Source organism: Dendrobates tinctorius, unplaced genomic scaffold (assembly GCF_039654945.1).
Source record: "Dendrobates tinctorius isolate UK_male_01 unplaced genomic scaffold, ASM3965494v1 ptg000060l, whole genome shotgun sequence".
NCBI lineage: Eukaryota > Metazoa > Chordata > Amphibia > Anura > Dendrobatidae > Dendrobates > Dendrobates tinctorius.
In genome coordinates this window covers 46,460,901-46,476,628 of record NW_027361728.1, presented here as the reverse complement: position 1 = coordinate 46,476,628, position 15,728 = coordinate 46,460,901, and the positions used below count along the sequence as shown (strand labels likewise).

Genomic DNA, 15,728 nt, shown 5'->3' with positions numbered 1-15,728 from the left:
TGAGTCATTCACCAGAGACATTCATACATGCATACAACACTCACTCCACATGGTCTAACCTTTGTCTATACTAGTGCATGGCCGTGCGGCCATGCGACTCTTTTATAGCAGCGTCCTTCCGGGATCTTCCTGACCTTCCTGTTGTTCCATTCCGAGCTGGAGAAGGACCTGAGCATGTGACCTCCGATCTCCAAAGAGAGATTGTTGTCCCATGGGAATGCTCAGTGTACCGAAAGGAGGACTTAGTCCCTGGAGTAGCTTGCTGGTGACTAGCATGCATTGCTATAGCTGGCCCAGAGGTGGCAGCAGCAACCAACCCTACAGAGCTGGTCTGAGCAGAGCACCTGGATCGCCGAGTCTGCTGAGCAACCTCCTGTGCGGCCTGAAAGGAATCGGAGACCGCCGAATGCAAGCCTCTGGATTCCTGCTGTGCAGCGACTGGATCCCGACGCCTAACGGAGTATCATTCCTGGACAACAGAGCCGCAAACCTCCTACTACCAGCGGCTTTCCCTCTGCCTCTTTTAATTAGGAGACCACATTATATTTTGCTGCATCTCGCTGGACATAATGATGTTACAGGTAATGATGCCACAGGAATATATACATGCACTATAAAGCTCGGATTAAATATTACGACATTTTCTGATGGTACCTTCAATATAACCAGGTCTCCTTATGTAGACATTTTCAAAATTGTTCATTGGCTAAAAAGGTGTATAAATCACTAAATAAAGCAAATATATGACATATTCCCTAGTTCTTTGCTTCCACTTGAGGCACAAATTTGGTACATTTTGCTGAGTGAATTTTCCCCTGATTGTGTAATAATCATTCCAAATATTTGACTATTTAGAATAAATAATGTTTTGAAAAGTTGTTAGCGAATGAAATAACAGTATGGGCCAAGTCAGTTTTGTCAGTGATGTGGAACATTCTGAGGGGGATTTTCAAATAATGCTTAGTACAAATCCTAGGCTGACCCTCTGGTTTCTGCCACAGATTTGCAGTTTATCATGCTCGGTATTCGCATTAAAGACAATCCCATTAATGAGTCTAACATAATTGCTGCTACCTGCCATGGTTTCTCTGTATATGTGGAAATCACTTATATAAATCTCGACATTTATTGTTTTGCCACGCTGCTAATTTCAAAATTGGTTTAGAAAATTCTGTACCATATGAATGGTGATGCTACTTCTCCACTGACATCAATCAGATGTGGTTTGTGGCCGGTTTTTCTGACAAATTAGTCAAAGAACATGTCCAAAAACAGGCCATTCATCTTCAAAACAGCTTTTAATTTTAAAAGTGCAGTGACATTTATTTTCATAGAATACTAAGAGCTGTCAAACAAGAACAACATCTAGTTCTGAAATAATATAAAAATGAAACAATAGAACGCTCATTATTAAAGGGAATCTGTCACCAGGTTGCTTCTCCTGTTCCAAGAGCAGCATGTTCTAGAAACAGAGACCTAGATTCCAGTGATATGTCACTTGCTGAGCGGCTTATGCAGTTTTGATAAAATGACTATTTTATCAGCAGGAGATTATTGCTAGAGGACTGCCTAAATCTGCTGCCGTGCAGTCGGCAATTCTCGTGAGCTCTGTATAACCCCGCCCCACTACTGATTGGCAACTTTCTGCCTATGCACAGTGTATACAGAGAGCTGTCAATCAGAGGTATGGGCGGAGTTATACAGAGCTCAGCATTCAGAGAACTGCTAGCTCTGCAGCAGAAAAAAATGATTTTATCAAAATTACATTAAGCAGCACATAATTTCATACATCGCTAAAATCAGGGTCTTTGACCTTATAGTACATGCTGCTCTCAAATGGGACTAGCAATAACCTGGTGACAGATTCCCTTTAAGTCAGGATTGTGCTGTAATATTACAAGGTTGGATATATACAAAATTAAACAATGGAGATTTATTCACGGACATGATATAAATAGTAGTTATGATTAAGTGAGGGCCATTTTGCTCTAATTGTGGATGTCAGTGGATATTAAGATGTTGTAGGAGATAGAGCTAAAGCCATTGATTTCAGCAGAACAAAGTACAACAAACATAAATAATTCCCTTCCTATGTAAAATATTGCAACTATGCAGTGTAGTGCTTATGCTAATGATACGATTGTCCATTTTATCTGTCACTGCCATACATATGAAGAAATAGCACATTTGCATACTAATAAAAATGGGCATAGAGGGCATTTCATTATTAAGATATTTAAAAAAATGGTTGAGTTTATATAGCTTTTATACACTCTACATGATTTAAGTAAACACAATTTGCAGCACTGACCTTGTTTTTAGAATGAGTCGCTCTGAGTAATACATGTAGGCCACGCTCACACATTCAGTATTTAGTCAGTGTTTTGCATCAGTATTTGTCAGGAGTGGAAGAATCAGAGGAAAAATATAATAGAAACATGTCACCACTTCTGCATTTATCACCCACTCCTGATTTTGGCTTACAAACACTGATGGAAAATACTGAACGTGTGAAGGTAGCCTTAAAGCTACACTTTGGTGCTACATAAAAAGGCCAGCTTTGGCGTCTACACTCATCTTGATAACGAGGACCCTCCAAAATCTCCTTCCATCTGATTACTAGGTTGTTTCTTATATTCCCATTGATGTGTAGACAGAGATTTATGGACACAGAGGACAACTCTAAGTTCATTCTCTACCGGGATGAGGTGGCTGATTGCTGCTTCACCAAGTGGCAGTGGGGGTCAAGGAAGAAGTACTGGTCCAGGCGGAAAAATGTACACATCCTGTGGATATACAATTAATGTCTGAAGTGGAAATACCCCTTTAAAACCTAATTGTATGTCAGTTTGTGAAAATTTTCTTCAAATTAATTAATTTTAGGCTAATATAGTAAACACAGTTAAAAAACATTAATAAATCCAGGCATATATCAAGTCATATCTTTTTTCCTTAAAGGGAATCTGTCACCTCATTTTTGGCCTATGAGATGCGGCCACCGCCATCAGGGGCTTATCTACAGCATTCTGCAATACTGTACTCTGCCCTCCACAGTGCTGATAAAGTACGCCTGTGCAAGAGCCGCGGCAGAAGTAAGAAGGAGGACGTCATCGCCAGAAGATGGGAGGCACCGCACCGGACCACGCCCCCCGGTGAGTATAATCTAACTAGTTTTTCTTGTCTTTCAGGTTACATCGGGGCTTATCTACAGCATTACAGAATGCTGTAGATAAGCCCCTGATGGCGGTGGCCGCATCTCATAGACCAAAAATGAGGTGACAGATTCCCTTTAAAGGGTTATTCACATGATTTTACATTGATAAAATTGCAAATCAAGTAATTTTGCAGCCTGCTTATTTTTAAAGATAATTTCTATTCTTAAGAACAGAGTGATTTTTAATTGTATTATTTATCGCTAATTGCCTAGGTTACCTGCCACTGCTGCAGGTTAGCAGTGGTGACAAAACGTAAACACTGCTTACAAACCGCTTTCAATAAAACATAATCTTAGCTCCAAATCCCAAACAGCTTCAGTGACACTGTGCCTTCTGAATTATGCTACTGCGCAGGCTAGGTCAGCGCCATATTGAGGAAGAAATTGTTTTTTTCCCTCAACAAATGTATATCTAATATATAAAGCTCAATGTGTGTGTGTGTGTGTGTGTGTGTGTGTATGTTTGTATGTATGTATGTGTTGTGAGGTAGCGCTGTCATTTAAGTAGGGGATCACTTGCTTGGCAGCCACAAAATCAGATCTGGCACAGGTTTCCCATAAACCAGTATAGTCCATGAGGTTTATTAAACATCATAAACCATGACCAGCAATATATAAATGGCATAGCGTCCATGACAGAGCTTCAGTCTGTTAGCAATGTCCAATACGCAGGCTTTACAGCCTCACAGTTATATCTCACCCCGTCAGGGTTCTCTCATCGTTACTTCTCCATACTGCAGACATTCATTCCCTCCAGGGAACTCTCAGGCACTTTCAGCCATTACTCACAGCGTCCACACGTGCTGTCAGGCAGGAAGCCCCATCTCAGCGGGACCTTCCACACTGGACCAACCGGGTCCAAGCATTCACCACCTGTGACCTACCCTGGCCACATTATATGGTTCATAGCCACGCCCACCGGGTCACATGACTCTGACCTCACCACAGGTCCTTCAAGCATTTACACACTCTTTCCAACAGTGCTTTAAACACAGCCCCTGGGTGGGTTTGTAGGTAACCTTGCCCGCCCATCTCTCTAGTTACCTGGAGACTTCTCCCTTACACATTGAAACAACACCTCAGCAATATCATTGCTGAACAACACATAAGTCTCCATCCCAAAGCCACCCACTTTGGGATACATAACGGCCATTCTGTATTCTGCTATTTATCCTTCCTCCTGGGACATCCACACAGTGCCCCCTAGTGGACTCAGTGGTTACTACACCACATACCTCCCCCCTCTGTTCAAACTTGTGGGGTTGAACACAGAACATTACACCAGTGTCTTGCGACCAGGCACTCATTACACCTTGCCCCACAGGTCGAGAGAACCATCTCCATCTATCATATGGCCTCATCTTTACGTTAGGCCTCCCCCGCCCCCAGCGGTCCGAATATCAGCCTTGATCTTTGGCCGTCCAGTCACAGCCTGTCTGTGTCATCAGACAATGTCTAGTCACCACATTCCTCTCACTGTTTGTTCCGTTCGCCGACCAGCTCCCCTGGTTGGTACGGTCATCAGTCTTAGTTTGGCCTACTGTCTGGCCTGAGTCTGACCCATTCAGCATCTCACAGGAACTAATGTCTCTCAGCCTCGTATGGCCCGTCGAACTGCCACTTGCTGACATTCTTCGGCCACTTGCCACGTCACTACTTGGAGGAACCCTTCGGGTCCTTACATGTTGGGTTGGAGGCGGCCGCCACCTGGTATTCCATACTTCTTTATTAATTTGCTGGCGGTCCAGCCTCAACTGCTCAATCTCTTGCAGGTACCCCACTCGATACTCCAAGAGCATCCAAAAGTTTCTCAGGCTTTCCACGGAGCCAACCACCAGGACGGGAATCCTACCCTCTTCACTGGATACCTGGTCTTCATCATCAGGAGGGATCCTCACCCTCACCACACCGGAGATATTCACAAGGTATTGCATTACCTTCCCAGATCTTCCAATGATTCTCCCAATCAGAGCTTTGGGTACCGGAACCACATCTTTCCGCAAACCCAGCCGATCCATAGCCTCCCTTGCTAACTCTAGGCGTCGAGCAGCCTTCAGATTACTCTGCCTGACCAGCTGTTTGGCGTGGAGACATTGTAGATGCATCTCCTTCAGGACAGCTACTCGGTTTGATGTATCTTCTCTGGCTGATACTATCACCAACTGCCGAGTCTCAGGCGCCCAGTGCACCTTACACGCTTTGACCGCCTCTTTGAAAGCCTCATACACACCTTCCTCAGCACAGGCCTCTTGCATGTCTTTTGGTACATCAATCACAAACTTGAAGGTCGTGGCCTTGCTCTCTTCCTGGCCAGGAGACTCTGGTTTTACCACGGACACTTCCCTCACTACAGTTGACCCGATCGGGTGACTGTCTTCTTCAGTTCTTAGCTCCCCAACTTCACGAGATCTCATCTCTTCATGACTGTCTGCCAAGATGGGCACCAGCAGCTCCGTTCCACCACCAGTCAGACCCGGCCGCTGTTCATCACTGTCCTAGTTCTTCTCCCGCAGAAGACCACTTACAGTTTCTTTGAGCTCCAAGACGTCTTTCTCCAGCTCCTCAACCCTGTGCTCAGCCATTTGTCTCAGGACTCTTTCCCGTTCGAGATGTCCTTCCACTGTCTCTTTTATCAGCAGTATCTCACGATCCTGTTCTCTTTTGGCCAGCATGTGTCTCACCACTACCTCTTTAGTTATATTGTCAAAGGGTACCACTGGGTCAGTCACACCAGTCGAATGAAACCTCCAGTTACTGTCCACCACCAATGTGTCTAGTCCAGTCTTCTCATCTCCCACCCCACCATCTGTCTTGTCGCAAGACGTCAGGTCAGTCAGTTGGGCAGATGTACCTCTTCTTCCGGTCAGTTCTACCTCTGACCTGTCCACTTTAGGAGCTGTCACTGTCTCAGTGTCTGCTGGCCCCACAGTCGAAACGTCTCCATCGTCCGACCATATGTCATCAAACAATACAAAGTCCCTGCCCCTCTCCAAGGCATAGACTAAGTCTCGTGGTATCCCACCCCCTTGGCACACACGACCTTTGGTCCCCTCAAACATTACTCGGTCTACTGCATAGTTCTCCGTGACCCCATGTTTACAGCGAACCCTGGCGTTTTTTTCGGTCAGAGATAAAACGAGCGGAGTTCCTGTCAGAGTCACCTGACTTTCTGAGTCCAGTCTACCAGAGACTGCTTCCCGATGCAGCATCACGGTACACACCTGTGGCCCGTCATTATCCGGAAAATACATACCGCACTCCTCAAAACTCATACAGACACACTGCGGTCCCCCAGACATACCCACTGAGGCTACCAGTGCTGCCATTTCCTGAACCACCCCAATTTGGGTCGCCGCCCCCTCCCGGGACTCCACCCCTTTTTGGGTTACCACCCCAATTTGGGTCACCACCCCCCTCTGGGAACCACTTCTTTTTGGGTTAACAACCCAATTTGGGTTACCGCCCCCCTTCTGTGACTCCACCCCTTTTGGGTGACCACCCCGATTTGGGCCACCGCCCCCTTTTGCGATTTCCCCATGTCCGTTATACCGGTCTTCTCAGACCACAGTTCACACAACACAGTTTGTCTCTTTTACGATACCCCACAAGTCTTTGTTGGCACCATCATCACAGCTCCTGCTGTCACTGATCACAGACACCACCGGCTGCTGTTCACACACACAGCGGCTGGTGTCCTCTTCGTAACCCCGCCGAGTTACAGGAAGCCGCTTTTCCCCTTCGTAACCCCGCCGAGTTACCGGAAGCCGCTTGTCCCCTTCGTAACCCCGCCGAGTTACAAGGAAGCCACTTGTCACCTTCTTGACTCACACCGAGCCACCGCAGGCTGAGTTGAGAAAAGAAAAAAAACACCAAACACAAAACTCACGTGTCCTTTCTGTGTGCTATTCAGGACGTTCCTTCTCCCCTCCTGAGACCGTCCAACACACAGGGCGCACCTGGTGCTATTCAGGGAGCGACCCTCCTCCCAGGGTTTTCCATCACACCGGCCACACCAACACACCACACAAAACTCACGTGTCCTGTCTGTGTGCTCTTCAGGACATTCCGTCTCCTCTCCTGAGACCGTCCAATGAACAGGGCGCACTGGGTGCTATTCAGGGAGCAGCCCTCCTCCTAGGGTTTCCCAACACACACAGGTTCAGGTGCTTAGCGGGTGCTTTTCAGGACATCCATTTCCTCCTGAGACTGCCCAATGCTCAGGCCTCACCAGATCCAAGGTCATACCACTTGCTCCAGGGATCCGATTCTTTTCCTAGAATCTCCCAAGACTGACCCTCCAGGATCTTGCTCACTGAACCCTCCAGGTACACAGTCTTTCACACTGACCCAGGTCAGTACAACACAAACACCTGTCCGTTACCTGTGTCAGCCCCACAGGTCCTCGGATACCTCTTCTCCACAGAGGCCCCCTATCAATCACCAGTCGCTTTCTCACTGACCCCGGTCAGTGCAACACGGTTTTCACGACCGTTACCTGCTGGCCGCACAGGTTCTCGGACCCCTCTACCGCAGAGGTATCCTATAAGTCTCTTTCTCCTGGGGAAATGGCCGCACTGGGCTCACTGATCTGGACAGTGCATTACTCACTAGGCCGCCATACGGTTCCAGAACCACAGCCGAGCGGTGGCTTCCCCAACCATCAGCCCTCCTGGCTCAGCCTTGCCAGCACTGTAACATATGTCTTCGGAAAACGTTGCCCTTAGCAATCAAAACTTTGCAGTCCTTTTCCGTTGCCCCTAGCAACAAGGCTACAATATTGCGCTTTGCAATTCTCCACCACATGTGAGGTAGCGCTGTCATTTAAGTAGGGGATTACTCGCTTGGCATCCACAAAATCAGATCCGGCACAGGTTTTCCATAAACCTGTATAGTCCATGCGGTTTATTAAACATCATAACAAATGACCAGCAATATATAAACGGCATAGCGTCCATGACAGAGCTTCACTCTGTTAGCAATGTCCAATACGCAGGCTTTTCAGCCTCACAGTTATATCTCACCCCGTCAGGGTTCTCTCATGGCTGCTTCTCCATACTGCAGACATTCATTCCCTCCAGGGAACTCTCAGGCACTTGCAGCTATTACTCACAGCGTCCACACGTGCTGCCAGGCAGGAAGCCCCATCTCAGCAGGACCTTCCACACTGGACCAACCGGGTCCAAGCATTCACCACCTGTGACCTACCCTGGCTACATTATATGGTTCATAGCCACGCCCACCGGGTCACATGACTCTGACCTCATCACAGGTCCTTCAAGCATTTACACACTCTTTCCAACAGTGCTTTAAACACAGCTCCTGGGTGGGTTTGTAGGTAACCAGGCCTGCCCATTTCTCTAGTTACCTGGAGACTTCTCCCTTACACATTGAAACAACACCTCAGCAATATCATTGCTGAACAACACATAAGACTCTGTTATGAATGAGTCACCGTAGGAGGCAAAAGCAGAAATACAAGCTAAGTCCAGAAAACCAGAGAAGTTGGCAACTATCAGATTGCAGACCCCTGAACCTATCAACACAACTAGCAGTAGCCGTGGGGGGTTCCTACGATGCCCTAGACCCCTCGATCACAGCCAGAGAAATACATAGGCCTAAAGAAAGAAAGGGGAAATCTAAACTGCCCCAGAGCAGACCCCAAAGCAATAGGCAGCCCCCAACATATAATGACGGTGAAGCAAGATGAAAATACTAACACAGACAGAAAGATAGACTGAGCAAAGACGGGGCCCCAAAACTACCTAGATAGGAAAGGAAAGGAAGGCTGCTGTCTGCAATCTGCCAAAACCCTATCAAAGACATAAGCCAACCAGCTGATATGAAAAAGGCCCTGAAGCAGCTAGGCTTCAAAAACTGAATCAGCACTCAGGTATTTTCAGAAGACAGAGCTAAATGAATTCAGCACACCCCAGCAGGGAATGGCAGAAATCCAGAAAAACAAAGCAAAAACAAAGTCAAAGCACAAAAGCAAAAGGCCGAGCAGCAAACTTAGCTTTGGAGGAGCAGGAATTCAGACTGGTCTCCAAGGATCCCACAGAGAAATCACCCACAGGGCAGAAGGGCGTCGGCAGCATTATATCCAGTCCGTAACTCCACTCAGCCAGTCACAATCATCAGCCTCAGGTGTTTGACAATCTGGCTCACTACCTTTCTTTACCAGAAGAGGGAGTTCCTCGGGCCTCAGTAATGAAGGGGAAAATGAACTCACAACAAGACTCCATCCCAAAGCCACCCACTTTGGGATACATAACGGCCATTCCGTATTCTGCCATTCATCCTTTCTCCTTGGACATCCACACAGCACCCCCTAGCGGACTCAGTGGTTTCTACACCCCAGTGTGTATGTCCAGGATTGGCATCTGCACCGTCGCAGCTACAGTCACAAAATTTTGCACAGTCACACGTCTGGACCCCGAGAGTACCATATGCTATGTCGTGAGGCGAAATTTTAACCCCTGCACGTTCCAATTCACCAAACAATTTTGCCCCTAGGTACATATTGGGGAAAAAGTGTATGTATGTATGTATGTGTGTATGTCCGGGATTGGCATCTGCACCGTCGTAGCTACAGCCACAAAATTTTGCACAGTCACACGTCTGGACCCCAAGAGCGTCATAGGCTATGTTGTGAGGAGAAATTTTAACCCCGTGCACTCCAATTCACCAAAAATTTTTGCCCCTATCTACATAATGGGGAAAAAGTGAAAGGCAAACTGTTGGAGGCAAATTGACAGCTGCCAAATGTGAACAAGGGAGACTTAAAGAATGAGATCGATGTCGCCAAAGAGTATATACCTTACAGTTGCTAAGGTTGGGCCCTGACATGGGATACTCACCACACACGGTGATATGAACACACACAAAAAATGCGCCACACACTACCACGTGCTTCAACGCATATACCACCCTCAGCACACATTTCACCACACAAACACCAACCTCGCCACATAAAAGTCGAAACACAAAAGTCGCCACTCAAAACTCGCCATGCTGTCCCAGAGCTGTTTAAAAGATGAAAAACGAGCTGTGATTGGTTGCTATCAGCAACAGTTTTCTTTGTAGATAGTTGTGGTAACTGAGGCCTCTTATTCTTATCATTTCTATGGTGCTATCGTCCTTCTGTAAAGCTGGAAATAACACAATTAATTACTGTGCCATCACAGACCACCCTCTGACACAGACTGCAGGGGGAGCCCAGTATCTCATAGGATAGGATTAGATACACGGCTCAGCAGTCAGTATCACACAGGATAGGATTAGATACACAGCTCAGCACACAGTATCCAACATATTAGTATTAGACACACGGCTCAGCAGACAGTATCACACAGAATAAGATTAGATACATGGCTCAGCAGTCAGTATCACCCAGGATAGGATTAGATACACGGCTGAGCAGTCAGTAACACACATGATAGGATTAGGTACATGGCTCAGCAGTCAGTATCTCACAGGATAGGGTTAGATACACGGCTCAGCAGACGGTATCACACAGGATAAGATTAGATACACTGCTCAGCAGTCAGTATCACACAGGATAGGATTAGATACACGGATGAGCAGTCAGTAACACACGATAGGATTAGATACACAGCTCAGCAGAAAATATCACACAGGAGAGGATTAGGTACACAGCTCAGCAGACATTATCACACAGGATAGGGTTAGATACACAGCTCAGAAACAGGATGTGACAAAGGAGAGGACATTTTAATTCCAAGAATTCCACTCATTCCATCTGATTTGTTTTTTGATTTTAAATGCCTCCAGTTTCCAGTTCAACTGCTATTTGCAATGTCCATTAACAATGCTCAGGGACTGTCCTTGAAAGTAGTAGGGATCGATTTAAGTAGTAGGGATCGATTTGCAATCTCCATGCTTTTCTCATGGTCAACTTTACGTGATCTGTTCAAGAGTTGGAACTGCCAAAAACTGTTCATTTCTGCACCGAAAGGAAAAATCAAACATGTTGTTTATCAAAAGACTCTTGAATGAGTTGAAAATAAAATACTATCAAAACTTGGGTAATCGTTAATTTGTGTTGCAAATCTGTAGTGTTGAATATATGATGTGAAATGTTTTTATGTGCAATATAATCATTATTGTCATGATCCAGCGTGGATCTGACAGTTTAAATTGATAAGTGAACTTTTTTCCTTTGGCTAGGTGCCAAATTGATGTGATTGCCCCCGGTGGCCATTAGAATTATTACACGTGGTGTCGTTCATTCTAAGTTGCCCCGGTGGTGGTGAGTGGTAGTGCACTTTAGTTTCTTTGGTTTAGTGCACGTAATTATAAATCAGGTGTGAGGCTCTATAAAAGAGAGCCAGGTGTGTTCAATCACTGTTGGTGATATTGTGTTCGTCATTTGGGAAGCATGCCTGGGTGATGAAGGAGCTAAACATGAGTCCTGCGCAGCCCCGCCAGAGGGGACGAGTGGCAGCTAGGTGGTCTGCAAGAAGGGCTGGCATGGCATGGTGGATTCACAGTTTATGGTGTCAGCAGGAAGTGCTTGCATGGCTTGGTGGAGTGATGACTATGGAGAGAGTTGCACTCAGCATGCGGGACTTGGTTGCTGAGAGCTGGACTCAAGCATGCTTGACTTTTGGGGCAGGAGCTGAACTCATCTTTGGGACTCAGTTACTGGACAGCTGCAACTGTTGGTGGACTCTGCTCCAAGGCTGCACTATGGTGAAGGATCCAGTTATGGTGATGGATCCGGGTGGAGGAGAAGATGCACACAGGTGGTGGGCTCTGTTGCTAGGAGCGTACGCAACAGAGCAAAGCTAAGTGGTGTTTCCCCTGTATTGTCTTTTTCCCTTATGTGTGTTTAGTGCAGTGGTGGGATTAGTTTCCGCACCGACCAATTCCCTAGTGAGGGTTTAGGTTTAGGGCGAGCAAGGGTTTTTAGGTTCCTGTGCGTCGCCCGGTGCGGAACCGGCATAGGGAAGGTTAGGAGTGCAGGGACACTGGCTCAGGGGAGTTCAGGAGGTCTCCACTTCCCTATTTCCTATTGCAGGGCCCACCATTGTTAATGTTACCCAGGTTCCCCATTTATTATTTAAATTCGCCTTACTGGAGGCGGGGTTTCCAGATTTACGAGTAATATCTAAATTCGCCAGTTGGAGGCGGTTTATCCAGCTGCACGTCCTATTATTTAAATTCGCCCAACTGGAGGTGGTGTATCCAGGGTCACGTGTGTCATATAGGTTCGCCTTGCGGTACTCGCTGCGTCCAGACACACGTGACCGTGACATTTATAATTTGTTATAACTAACCATAGTTGGTTACTATGCCCAGGCAATGCCGGGCTCTTCAGCTAGTCATTAAATAAAATGAATATATGGACATTATTTATCCAATCATGCTACAGCTCAGGCGCCGCCACTGGCACCTGCATGATGAACGTAATCTTTTTATTTTTTTTCCAAACAATAAGATATACAGTATGTAAAATAAGGGGCAGGTCACTGAGGGATTAGTGACCTGTCAGAAGCCATCAATATGAATACATAAGCAGAGCACCACATGAAGACCCCCCTACAGGCCGCCCTGGAGCACGAGCATATCATTAACTGAAAACTTCAAATACAAAATAAACAACAACCACAAGACAGATTTCATCAAACAAGGTATCATAGTAATCAATATAACGGCGCCGACCTGACACTTTAGGTTACTCAGCACAGTCCTGCTGACAGGTTCCCTTTAACTGACTCTGAAAAGTCAAAAATTGTTCATATTCCTACAGAGGAATGCAGCACACTTGAAATTACTTATTTGGGCATTTTCACAGAGCCATCAACTATTTTGTTGCCAATAGAATAGTCTTTTCAAAGGTTTTATGGACTGATGATATGAGACTCACCCTTGATGGACCTGATCAATGGGACAATGACTGGATCAGTAACAGGCACAGACTTCCACTCTGATGCCCGCAAGGTAGACGGAAAGTACTGATATGGGCTGATATTATTATTATTATTATTATTATTATTATTATTATTATTATTATTATTCATAAGCTAATAGGACTTTTTCTGGTTGAAGAAGCACTCAGAATTAACTTCCAAACCTATTGATAGTTTTTAGAACATACTTTCTTAAAGCAGTGGTGCAGGAAAGAGCCTGTTTCTTTCAAGAAAACCATGATTGTTATTCAGGACAATGCTCCATTACAAGCTTTAAATTGCTCAGCTGTTTAGCTAGTCAGTATAGGCTACAAGTCTCATCGGGCGATGCCTGCTACAATGACAGTGATTGACACATTAGCCAATGATGGGACAGTAGTAGTCCCATCATCCGGCTAATGTGTTGAATGTAAAAAAAAAAAAAAACATGCTACATACATACTACATATATACTACATTCATACAACATACATACATACTACATACATACTACATATACAGTGGGGCAAAAAAGTATTTAGTCAGTCAGCAATAGTGCAAGTTCCACCACTTAAAAAGATGAGAGGCGTCTGTAATTTACATAATAGGTAGACCTCAACTATGGGAGACAAACTGAGAAAAAAAAATCCAGAAAATCACATTGTCTGTTTTTTTTTCATTTTATTTGAATATTATGGTGGAAAATAAGTATTTGGTCAGAAACAAAATTTCATCTCAATACTTTGTGATATATCCTTTGTTGGCAATGACAGAGGTCAAACGTTTTCTGTAAGTCTTCACAAGGTTGCCACACACTGCTGTTGGTATGTTGGCCCATTCCTCCATGCAGATCTCCTCTAGAGCAGTGATTATTTTTGGCTTTTCGCTTGGCAACACGGACTTTCAACTCCCTCCAAAGGTTTTCTATAGGGTTGAGATCTGGTGGTGTGCTTTGGATCATTGTCATGTTGAAAGACCCAGCCACGTTTCATCATCAATGCCCTTGCTGATGGAAGGAGGTTTGCACTCAAAATCTCACGATACATGGCCCCATTCATTCTTTCATGTACCCGGATCAGTCGTCCTGGCCCCTTTGCAGAGAAACAGCCCCAAAGCATGATGTTTCCACCACCATGCTTTTCAGTAGGTATGGTGTTTGATGGATGCAACTCAGTATTCTTTTTCCTCCAAACACGACAAGTTGTGTTTCTACCAAACAGTTCCAGTTTGGTTTCATCAGACCATAGGACATTCTCCCAAAACTCCTCTGGATCATCCAAATGCTCTCTAGCAAACTTCAGACGGGCCTGGACATGTACAGGCTTAAGCAGTGGGACACGTCTGGCACTGCAGGATCTGAGTCCATGGTGGTGTAGTGTGTTACTTATGGTAGGCCTTGTTACATTGGTCCCAGCTCTCTGCAGTTCATTCACTAGGTCCCCCCACGTGGTTCTGGGATTTTTGCTCACCGTTCTTGTGATCATTCTGACCCCACGGGGTGGGATTTTGCGTGGAGCACCAGATCGAGGGAGATTATCAGTGGTCTTGTATGTCTTCCATTTTCTAATTATTGCTCCCACAGTTGATTTCTTCACTCCAAGCTGGTTGGCTATTGCAGATTCAGTCTTCCCAGCCTGGTGCAGGGCTACAATTTTGTTTCTGGTGTCCTTTGACAGCTCTTTGGTCTTCACCATAGTGGAGTTTGGAGTCAGACTGTTTGAGGGTGTGCACAGGTGTCTTTTTATACTGATAACAAGTTTAAACAGGTGCCATTACTACAGGTAATGAGTGGAGGAAAGAGGAGACTCTTAAAGAAGAAGTTACAGGTCTGTGAGAGCCAGAAATCTTGATTGCTTGTTTCTGACCAAATACTTATTTTCCACCATAATATGCAAATAAAATGAAAAAAAAACAGACAATGTGATTTTCTGGATTTTTTTTTCTCAGTTTGTCTCCCATAGTTGAGGTCTACCTATGATGTAAATTACAGACACCTCTCATCTTTTTAAGTGGTGGAACTTGCACTATTGCTGACTGACTAAATACTTTTTTGCCCCACTGTATACTACATTTATGCAACATACATACATACTACATGCTACATGTATACTACATTCATACAACATACAAACATACTACATGCTACATACATGCTACATATATACTACATTCATACAATATACATACATACTACATACATGCTACATTCATACAACATACATACATACTACATTCATACAACATACATACTACATACATACTACATGTATACTACATTCATACAACATACATACATACTACATACTACATACATGCTACATATATACTACATTCATACAACATACATACATACTACATACATACAACATGTATACTACATTCATACAACATACATACATACTACATTCATACAACATACATACATACTACATACATGCTACATATATACTACATTCATACAACATACATACATACTACATATATGCTACATATATACTACATTCATACAACATACATACTACATACTACATTCATACAACATACATACATACTACATACATACTACATATATACTGCATTCATACAAGATACATACATACTAC

The 15,728-nt window shown here is 44.8% G+C and overlaps 1 long non-coding RNA gene across 1 annotated transcript in view; it reads left to right on the top strand.

Moving 5' to 3' along the window:
• Window positions 1-341: 341 nt before the first annotated feature.
• The window catches only part of LOC141092769 (uncharacterized), a 32,939-nt gene continuing 17,552 nt past the window's right edge, over window positions 342-15,728 (top strand). Inside the window, exons 1-2 of the long non-coding RNA XR_012232906.1 lie at window positions 342-581; window positions 2,959-3,152. This is a non-coding gene — a long non-coding RNA (uncharacterized lncRNA). The remainder of the gene's footprint in view (window positions 582-2,958; window positions 3,153-15,728) is intronic.